The sequence below is a fragment of the Passer montanus genome, unplaced genomic scaffold (genome assembly GCF_014805655.1).
Source record: "Passer montanus isolate IOZ18808 unplaced genomic scaffold, ASM1480565v1 scaffold559, whole genome shotgun sequence".
Taxonomy (NCBI): domain Eukaryota; kingdom Metazoa; phylum Chordata; class Aves; order Passeriformes; family Passeridae; genus Passer; species Passer montanus.
This window is the reverse complement of record NW_024370584.1, coordinates 3,172-11,339: the sequence shown is the minus strand read 5'-3', so window position 1 is coordinate 11,339 and position 8,168 is coordinate 3,172. Positions and strand designations below refer to the sequence as shown.

The 8,168-nt window shown below is 57.5% G+C and overlaps 1 pseudogene; it reads left to right on the top strand.

Annotated features, from left to right (window-relative positions):
- Positions 1-377: 377 nt before the first annotated feature.
- LOC120510152 lies at positions 378-6,011 on the top strand (annotated as a pseudogene).
- The last annotated feature ends 2,157 nt before the right edge of the window (positions 6,012-8,168 follow it).

The window sequence follows — 8,168 nt, the reverse complement described above, 5'->3', positions numbered from 1 at the left end:
GGCATCTCTGCAGCATCTCCTGTTTGCCCCCCAAGGACAAAGGCCAATCCCAAACTAGGCTGAAGTGGGACCAAGAGCACTAAAGCACAGACTAGGCTGAACATCGCCAAACAGGGCTGAACTGGTCCAGTTCCAAGCCAGGCACAAAGTGGGAATGCCCCCCCACACACCCCCTGATGATTCCAGGGTTTTCTTCCTGGAGTCTTTCCCCTCAGTCCATTGCCTTTCGTCCCGCAGTGACTTCCCCAGATCCCCTGGCACTCCCTGCTCAGAACAGAGAACAGCCATGGGCCAGGCGGCCCTGGGGACACCTGTGTCCCCCCAGCCCCACAAGGGCCAATCCTGACCAACCTTTTGCTCTCCTTCCCCAGGCCTCGATGGAGGGCAGTGGTGTTATATGTGCCGGGGTAAGTCCTGGAGCTGGGTGCACCAGTGTGGCACTGGGGGCAGTTTGGTCACCACCGACCTTTACTGGGACTGGGAACACCCCAGTGACTGGTGACATCTCATGGTCTCTCCACAGCGAATTAGTGGCATTGGTGACGGCAAGGTGGGTACCCTGAGTTCTTCTGCTGGGCCCAGACCCTCCCCTCTCATGGCCACAACCCTCCAGGGCATGCCAGTGCACCCCAGAGCTTCCCAAGGCTGCACCTTCCCAGGGTCTCCCTGTATTCCCACCCATCCCAGTGCACACCAGTCAAGCCCAAAGAGCATCATGCCCTGTTCATTTCGTGTCCCCTTTCCCTCCAGTCCTTTCTCATTCTCCATGACAGTGGTGTCCCCAAATCCCCTCCTTGACTGCCACTCCCAAAGCCCCTCCCAAACCCATCCATTTTGGGGACACTGCCCCAGCTTTCTGCTGCCCCACCCACCCCACTTCAGCCCCCATGGTGCCTCCCCATTGGAATTCCTGCCTTCCCACCCACATTCCCCAATTCCCATCCCTTCAACACCCCCAGCCCCATCCCTTGGGGTCCCCAGCTCACTGTCTTTGAGGGCCCCCCCGTCCCACTCCGTCCCCTCCACATTCCCCTCGCTCTCCTGTCTCCATCCCCACCGTGCCCCCTGCAGGAACAGGGATCAGCTGAAACTGGCCCCAGTGGGACAGGGGGGAGCAGAAGGGATTTTCCCCCTCAGGCCAGGGGCAGCCATGGACACTGGGGACCCCTGTGACCCCTAAGCCCCACAAGAGCCAATCCAGACTAAATCTTTGCTCTCCTTCTGCAGTCAGGCATTGTAGGAGGTATAGGTGGATGCATTAAGGTAAGTCCTGGAATTGGGGAACCAGTGTGGGAACTGGGGCCCTCTTGGGTGTCCTCATGCCCGGCTGGGACTGGGGACACCCCAGTGACCAGTGACATCTCCCCATCTCTCTCCAGAAACCAAAATTCCTTTCAGGCGGGAAGAGGTCTGAGGTGGGTACCTGGAGTTCTGCTGGGCTCAGAGCTTCATGACACTCCAGGGCACCCCAGTGCATCCCAGGGCACCCCTCTTTGCCCCAGTACACCCCAGCTTGCCCCAGTATCTCCCAACATGCCCTAGTATCCTCCAGTGTGGCTCTAACCCAACATTTCTCCCTGGCGGAACAGGTGGAGCTTCTGCAGGAATGATGCCCGGCTGCCCCTCTGGATGCCCCGGTGAGAACTCCTGGGGGGTCTCCAGCCCCACAAAAGATCCTCAGGGGCCAGGGTGAATCCCTGAGCCCTCTGGGGTGGGCAGAGCTTGGGGATGGCAGAGGCTGTCCCTGATCTGTGTCCTGGGCTCAGGTGGACAGAGCTGTCCCCAAGGCTTTCCTTGCACTGGGGGGCTCTGGGGACACCCAGTGTCCCTGTGGCAGCAGGGAGGGCTCTGGGAGGTTTTGGGATATTCCAGGCTGCGGGGCTCTGGCATCTCAGGAGCCAAGTCCTGTCCCAGCTATATCAGGGGTTCCAAATCCCTTCTCCTGCTGCAGATCCCCTGGGAGGTTTTGGGATATTCCAGGCTGCGGGGCTCTGGCATCTCAGGAGCCAAGTCCTGTCCCAGCTATACCAGGGGCTCCAAATCCCTTCTCCTGCTGCAGGTCCATGCAGAGGGAGGGATGGGAACAAGGGACCTCTCATGTCCCTGTGGACACAGCGGGTCACCATTTGGGCTCTGCCTTTCAGGTCTGGAACTGGTGGTGACACTGGCGTCCTGTCCTTCTCCAGTGGCATGAGGAGATGATCATCCCTGGATAACCCCCCTGATGCGCTGGGAGCCCTAGGAATTTCCCTGCAATAATCAATAAACCCCTTCAGCAAAGCAACTCTGTGTATTCATGTGTGTTTTCTCATATTGATGTGTGTGTGTTCCCATGTCCCTGTGTGTGTTCCCTGTCCCTGTGTGCTCCCATGTTCCTGTGTGCTCCCATGTCCCTGTGTGTGTTCCCATGTCCATGTGTGTGTTCTCATATCCCTGTGTGTGTTCCATGTCCCTGTGTGTGTTCCCTGTCCCTGTGTGTGTTCCATGTCCCTGTGTGTGTTCCATGTCTCTGTGTGTGCTCCCATGTCCCTGTGCGTGTTCCATGTCCCTGTGCGTGTTCCATGTCCCTGTGTGTGTTCCCTGTCCCTGTGTGTGTTCCCTGTCTCTGTGTGTTCTGTGCCCCCCCTCTCAGCTCTGGGAGTCTCCAGTTTCTCCCCCACCATGAACAGAGTGACTCTGGGGGATCCCAGGGGTCCCTTTTCCTTCCCACCAACCTGGTGTCCTGGGCAGGGCAGGTTGGGACACCCTGGAATGTCCCCCCACAGCTGGGAGGGACAAGGGGCACCCAGAGCCACCTCTGGGGTCCCCAGGGTTTGGGACACAGAGGGAAACAGGTTCCTCCCAGGGTTCTGGGGCACTCCCAGTGCATCCCCAGGGAGCAGAGGTTGGGGTCAGGGCAGGAGTGGATCATGGACAGAAGCCTGGAGTCCTGGCTCCTCTGGTCTGTCTGGGAGTGACAGCGCTTCCCTGCCCAAGGATCAGCACTCCTGGGCTCATGGGTGTTGGGAATGAGGGGGTTAAGGTCACTTAAAGGATCTCCAGCTGTTCAGATCCCATTCTTGAGGTGCCTCTGCCCAAATTCAGGGGCAAATGGGACCATGCGCCCAAGTCAAGAGCATGGAATTTACTGAACAATAAAATGGGAGGGCAAGAAAGGGAGAAGGCAGGGAGGGAGATCAGTCAGAAGGTTGGCACCAGCCACGGATCCAGCAGCGTCCTGTTGATCCTTGCTCCCCCGGAGCTTCTCCATGGTGGGGGGTCCTGAGGTCATTGCGAACTTTTCCCTGTTTGTCCATTTATCCAACTCTTAGCAAACTAAGGAATTGGTGCTCATGGGCTACACAGCTCTCCAGTGCCACAGGTTCAACAATTCCCTGGCCTTGGGTGCTAATTACTCCCAGCTCAGGCTGTCTCTTCTCTTCAGCTGGAAGTTTCTGGGTTGGGTGGCCGTGAGTCGGTGGTCACCATCTGCCCCTCTGGAATTCCCTTTGACCCAGTCCGAGTGGATTCCAGCACGGGTGCTGCGTTGGATTTCCTTGTCCACCACTGTTGCCATCTTATTGCAAGGTTTTGTACCTACTTGGTGATTTCTCATGGGCAGCTCCTCACAGCACTGACTCCTTCTTCTCAGCCAACCAACTCCATCTTCCTCCTCGACCAGGCAACCTACTCTTTTACAATACCCATCCTAAGTGGATCTGGCTGTGGCCTATTAAGGGCAGGCCTCTTCCTAATTCTCGATAAGTAGCACAGCTGTAACTCCTTAGGGGTGAGATTACCTTCATCACTATCTCTATTTTCCTACATTCCACCCATCCACACATCACCAAGGATCCATTCTGCTCTCCTGGCTTTGTTTACCTCCCCCAAGGTCGGAGATGACCCCAGGACAATTGTCCCACTTTGACCTTATCTTGGGGTGCTCCATTCTGCACTTGTCTCATGGCAAAGTCCTCCTGTGGTGACAGTGCTTGGCACGGGTGACTGCTGCTCCTTAATCCCAACACCAGTGGAGTATCCTCAGCCCTCAGGGGTCCTCCCTGGATGTCCCCAAGGTGTCCCCTAAGTGTTCCTGCCTGGTGATTCCCTGGTGACCCCCTCCAGCCCCACTTCCTGCAGGTCCCAGAGCAAAATGTGGTCTTTGAGGGTCTGGACTGCAACATCTTTGAGGCTCCAGTTCCAAGGTGCTGTCAGTGCTGGTCCCCATCGAGATGTGAAATGCCCTCAAAAAGTAGCAGGGGCGGCCTTCATCAACACAATCATCTTCATCACCACAACCATCCCCACCATCAACTTAATCCCCCATAACCTCATAATCTTCATCACCCACACCTCCATCATCATCACGCAGTGCCATCCACCTCTATCACTGTCACCACAAAACCAGCAGCACCATCATCACTGTCATCTTCTTCATCATCACCTTCATTTTTATCATCCACACCACTGACACCATGACCATGACACTACTCACAGTACCATCATCATCATCATCATCACCACATATCTCATCTTCATCACTCAGGCCATCACCCGCACTATGGTGAAATCCAACACTAATATTCTCATCCAACACCGTTGACACTGTCACCATGACACCAGTAACACCATCATGGCCTCTATCATCTTCATCACCCTCACCATCATCTTCATCATCAAGACCATCATTGCCACAGCCAACTCCAACACAACCAACACCATCACCATGACACTGACAACACCATCATCATTATCATCATTATCATCATCACCAGCTCTGTCTCCATCATCATCATTACTATCATCCACACCTTGGTCTTCATCATCACCACCACCATCTTCATCACCCAACTCCATCATCATCATCACCATCATCACCATTCCTTTCATGATGCAGCCATGCTCCCTCAATGTGTCCTCAAATATGTCACCCTCTGTCCTTCCCCATGGTGATGCAACCCCCCTCCCCCATCCTCCATCCCCTGTCCATGTCCTGCTGTGTGTCTTACCCCCATGGTGACCGCCAGATGTCCCTGATGTACCCCTCAGCCTCTTGGAGAACCAATCCTGGCCCAGTCTCTAGCCACCAAGTCCCCTGTGTCCATACCCTGTGTCCTCGTGGTGCCCCTCATCCCCCTGTCCCCGCCAGAGTGACCCCTTCATGCCCCAAATGTTCCTCCCAACCTGTTGCTGCCTTGGGTAAACTTCTGGCTGATGGCCTCCATGCTCTGTTCCCACCATGTCCCCCCGCCATGATGACCTCCCAATATCTTTCCCCATGGTGATCCCCCAATGTCCCCACGTTCCCCAGAGTCTGAAAGAGAACCAATCGCTGGCCTGGATGCCACCCTGGATGAACATCTGGCTGATGGGCTGCATCTGCCTCTCCATGTTCTGCTCTTTGTCATCCTCCCCATCGACACCCTGCCTGTAGGAGGGCAGCAGGGGGCACAGGAGGGACATGGGGCATGGTGGCCACCAGGATGGTGGCCATGGGGCTGGCAGCCATGGGGTTGGTGGCCACCAAGATGGTGGCCATGGAGAGATGGCTGATGGCCTTCAGGGTGGTCATCATGGGTGTGGTGGGCGTCAAGATATGAGTCTTGTGGCCATGGGGATTTGGTGGCTATAGGGATTGGGGTGGTGGCCATGGAGAGGTTGGTTGGTAGCAGTGGAGTTGGTGGCCATAAGGCTGGTGGCCATGAGGTCTGGTGGCCTGTGGGAGAGGGGAGTTGGTGGCCATGAGAATGCTGAACATGGGTCTGGTGGACATGAGTGGAGAGTCTGTGGCCATAGACATTGGGGTGGTGGCTATTTGATTTGGTGGCCATGGAAGTTGGGTTGGTGGCCAGGGGGAGTTGATGGGCCCCAGGGGTTCCACCCTTTGTGCCCCAGTGCCCCCTGATGATGCTCAAGCTGACGCTGCTCTCGCTGACGCATTGGCTGATGGTGCTTAAGATCTCAGTCCCCATCGTCCTCCTGGGAAAGACCCCCAAGTTCATTGCCAGGAACTACCTGGAGACAGAGGAGGGGCAGGACATGTCCCCATGTCCCCACAGCCCTGTGTCCCAATGCCCCCATTCCCATGGCCCCGTGTCCCACCTGAATCCTGCCCTCTGCTCATGGGTCTCTTCTGTGGTCATCTTCATGGTCCATGGTCCAGCTCCTCCCTGTCCCCTCTCTCTCCCTTCCTTTGCCCCTTTGACCATCTCCAGGTGGTCTTGACCATCTCCACGTCCCCACCACCACCTCCCTGTCCCCTCCTCATGTCCCACCACCATGTCCTGTTCACCTTGAACATCTCCATATCCCCCCTCATGTCCTCCCCATGTCCCAACCATCCCTTCCAAATGTTACTGCCCATCTCCGTGTCCCCAGTTCCTTCTTCCTGTCTCCTCCACCTCCTCCCTGTCTCCTCCACATGTGCCACCACCATGTCCTGGTCACCTCCACAATCTCCAGATGTCCTCGACCTTGTCTCTTCCCTCCCTATGTCCCCCACCATCTCCTGGTCACCTCAACCATCTGATCCCTCTTCCCACCACTGTCCCCATGTCCCCACCATCATCTCCAGGTGACATTGACCATCTCTGTGTCACCTCTACAGTCTGCTGTCTCCTTGACCATCTCCTCCTGGCTACCATCCCCATCCCTGTGACCCTGCCACCATGTCCATGGCCCCTCTATGTCCCCAACTTCATGTCTGGGTCCCATCTTGTCCCTCTCCCTACATCTCCATGTCCCCTCTGCAGTCCCCTCCACCATGGCCTGGTCACCTCGATCTCCTCCCTGTCCCACCCCCCACCGTGTCTCTCTGGTCCCCTCTTTGCCCCATCTCCATCTTCTCCCCTCAGCACAACCTCGTCCCACCCCTCGGTCCCGGCCCCGCCCCCAGGAGCATCCCTGGCACTGTCACCATTCCACCCCTGGCACTGTCACCAAGGCACCCCCGGCATTGTCACCGCCGCACCCCTGGCACTGTCACCATTCCACCCCTGGCACTGTCACCAAGGCACCCCCGGCATTGTCACCGCCGCACCCCTGGCACTGTCACCATTCCACCCCTGACACTGTCACCACCGCACTGCTGGCACTGTCACCATTCCACCCCTGGCATTGTCACCATTCCACCTCTGACACTGTCACCACTGCACCCCTGGCACTGTCACCACTCCACCCCTGGCACTGTCACTATTCCACCTCTGACACTGTCACCACTGCACCCCCGGCACTGTCACCACTGTCACAGAAACAATTTCATTTTATCCTCCCCCGCCGCGTTTGCCCTATCACATCCCAATATTCCTTATCGCAGGTCCCGCGGGACCGCCCCTGCCACTGTCCCCTCCTGTCACCCCATGTGTCAGTCACCCCCGGATGCCACTGGAACCCCCCCACGTGACACTGAGGAGGTGGGGCAGGGTCTGAACTAGGGGGCGCAGGTTGGGGCAATCGCCTGCTGTCCTCTGGTGTCACCCCAAGTGCCCCCCCCGCCCATGGGGCGCCACCCAGGTGTCCCCCAATGCCACCACCCGCTCATTTATTGTCAATAAAGGGATTTTCCCCTTGTCACCGCCGCACCCCTGGCACTGTCACCATTCCACCCCTGACACTGTCACCACCGCACTGCTGGCACTGTCACCATTCCACCCCTGACACTGTCACCACCGCACTGCTGGCACTGTCACCATTCCACCCCTGGCACTGTCACCAAGGCACCCCCGGCATTGTCACCGCCGCACCCCTGGCACTGTCACCATTCCACCCCTGACACTGTCACCACCGCACTGCTGGCACTGTCACCATTCCACCCCTGACACTGTCACCACCGCACTGCTGGCACTGTCACCATTCCACCCCTGGCACTGTCACCAAGGCACCCCCGGCATTGTCACCGCCGCACCCCTGGCACTGTCACCATTCCACCCCTGACACTGTCACCACCGCACTGCTGGCACTGTCACCATTCCACCCCTGACACTGTCACCACCGCACTGCTGGCACTGTCACCATTCCACCCCTGGCACTGTCACCAAGGCACCCCCGGCATTGTCACCGCCGCACCCCTGGCACTGTCACCATTCCACCCCTGACACTGTCACCACCGCACTGCTGGCACTGTCACCATTCCACCCCTGACACTGTCACCACCGCACTGCTGGCACTGTCACCATTCCACCCCTGGCACT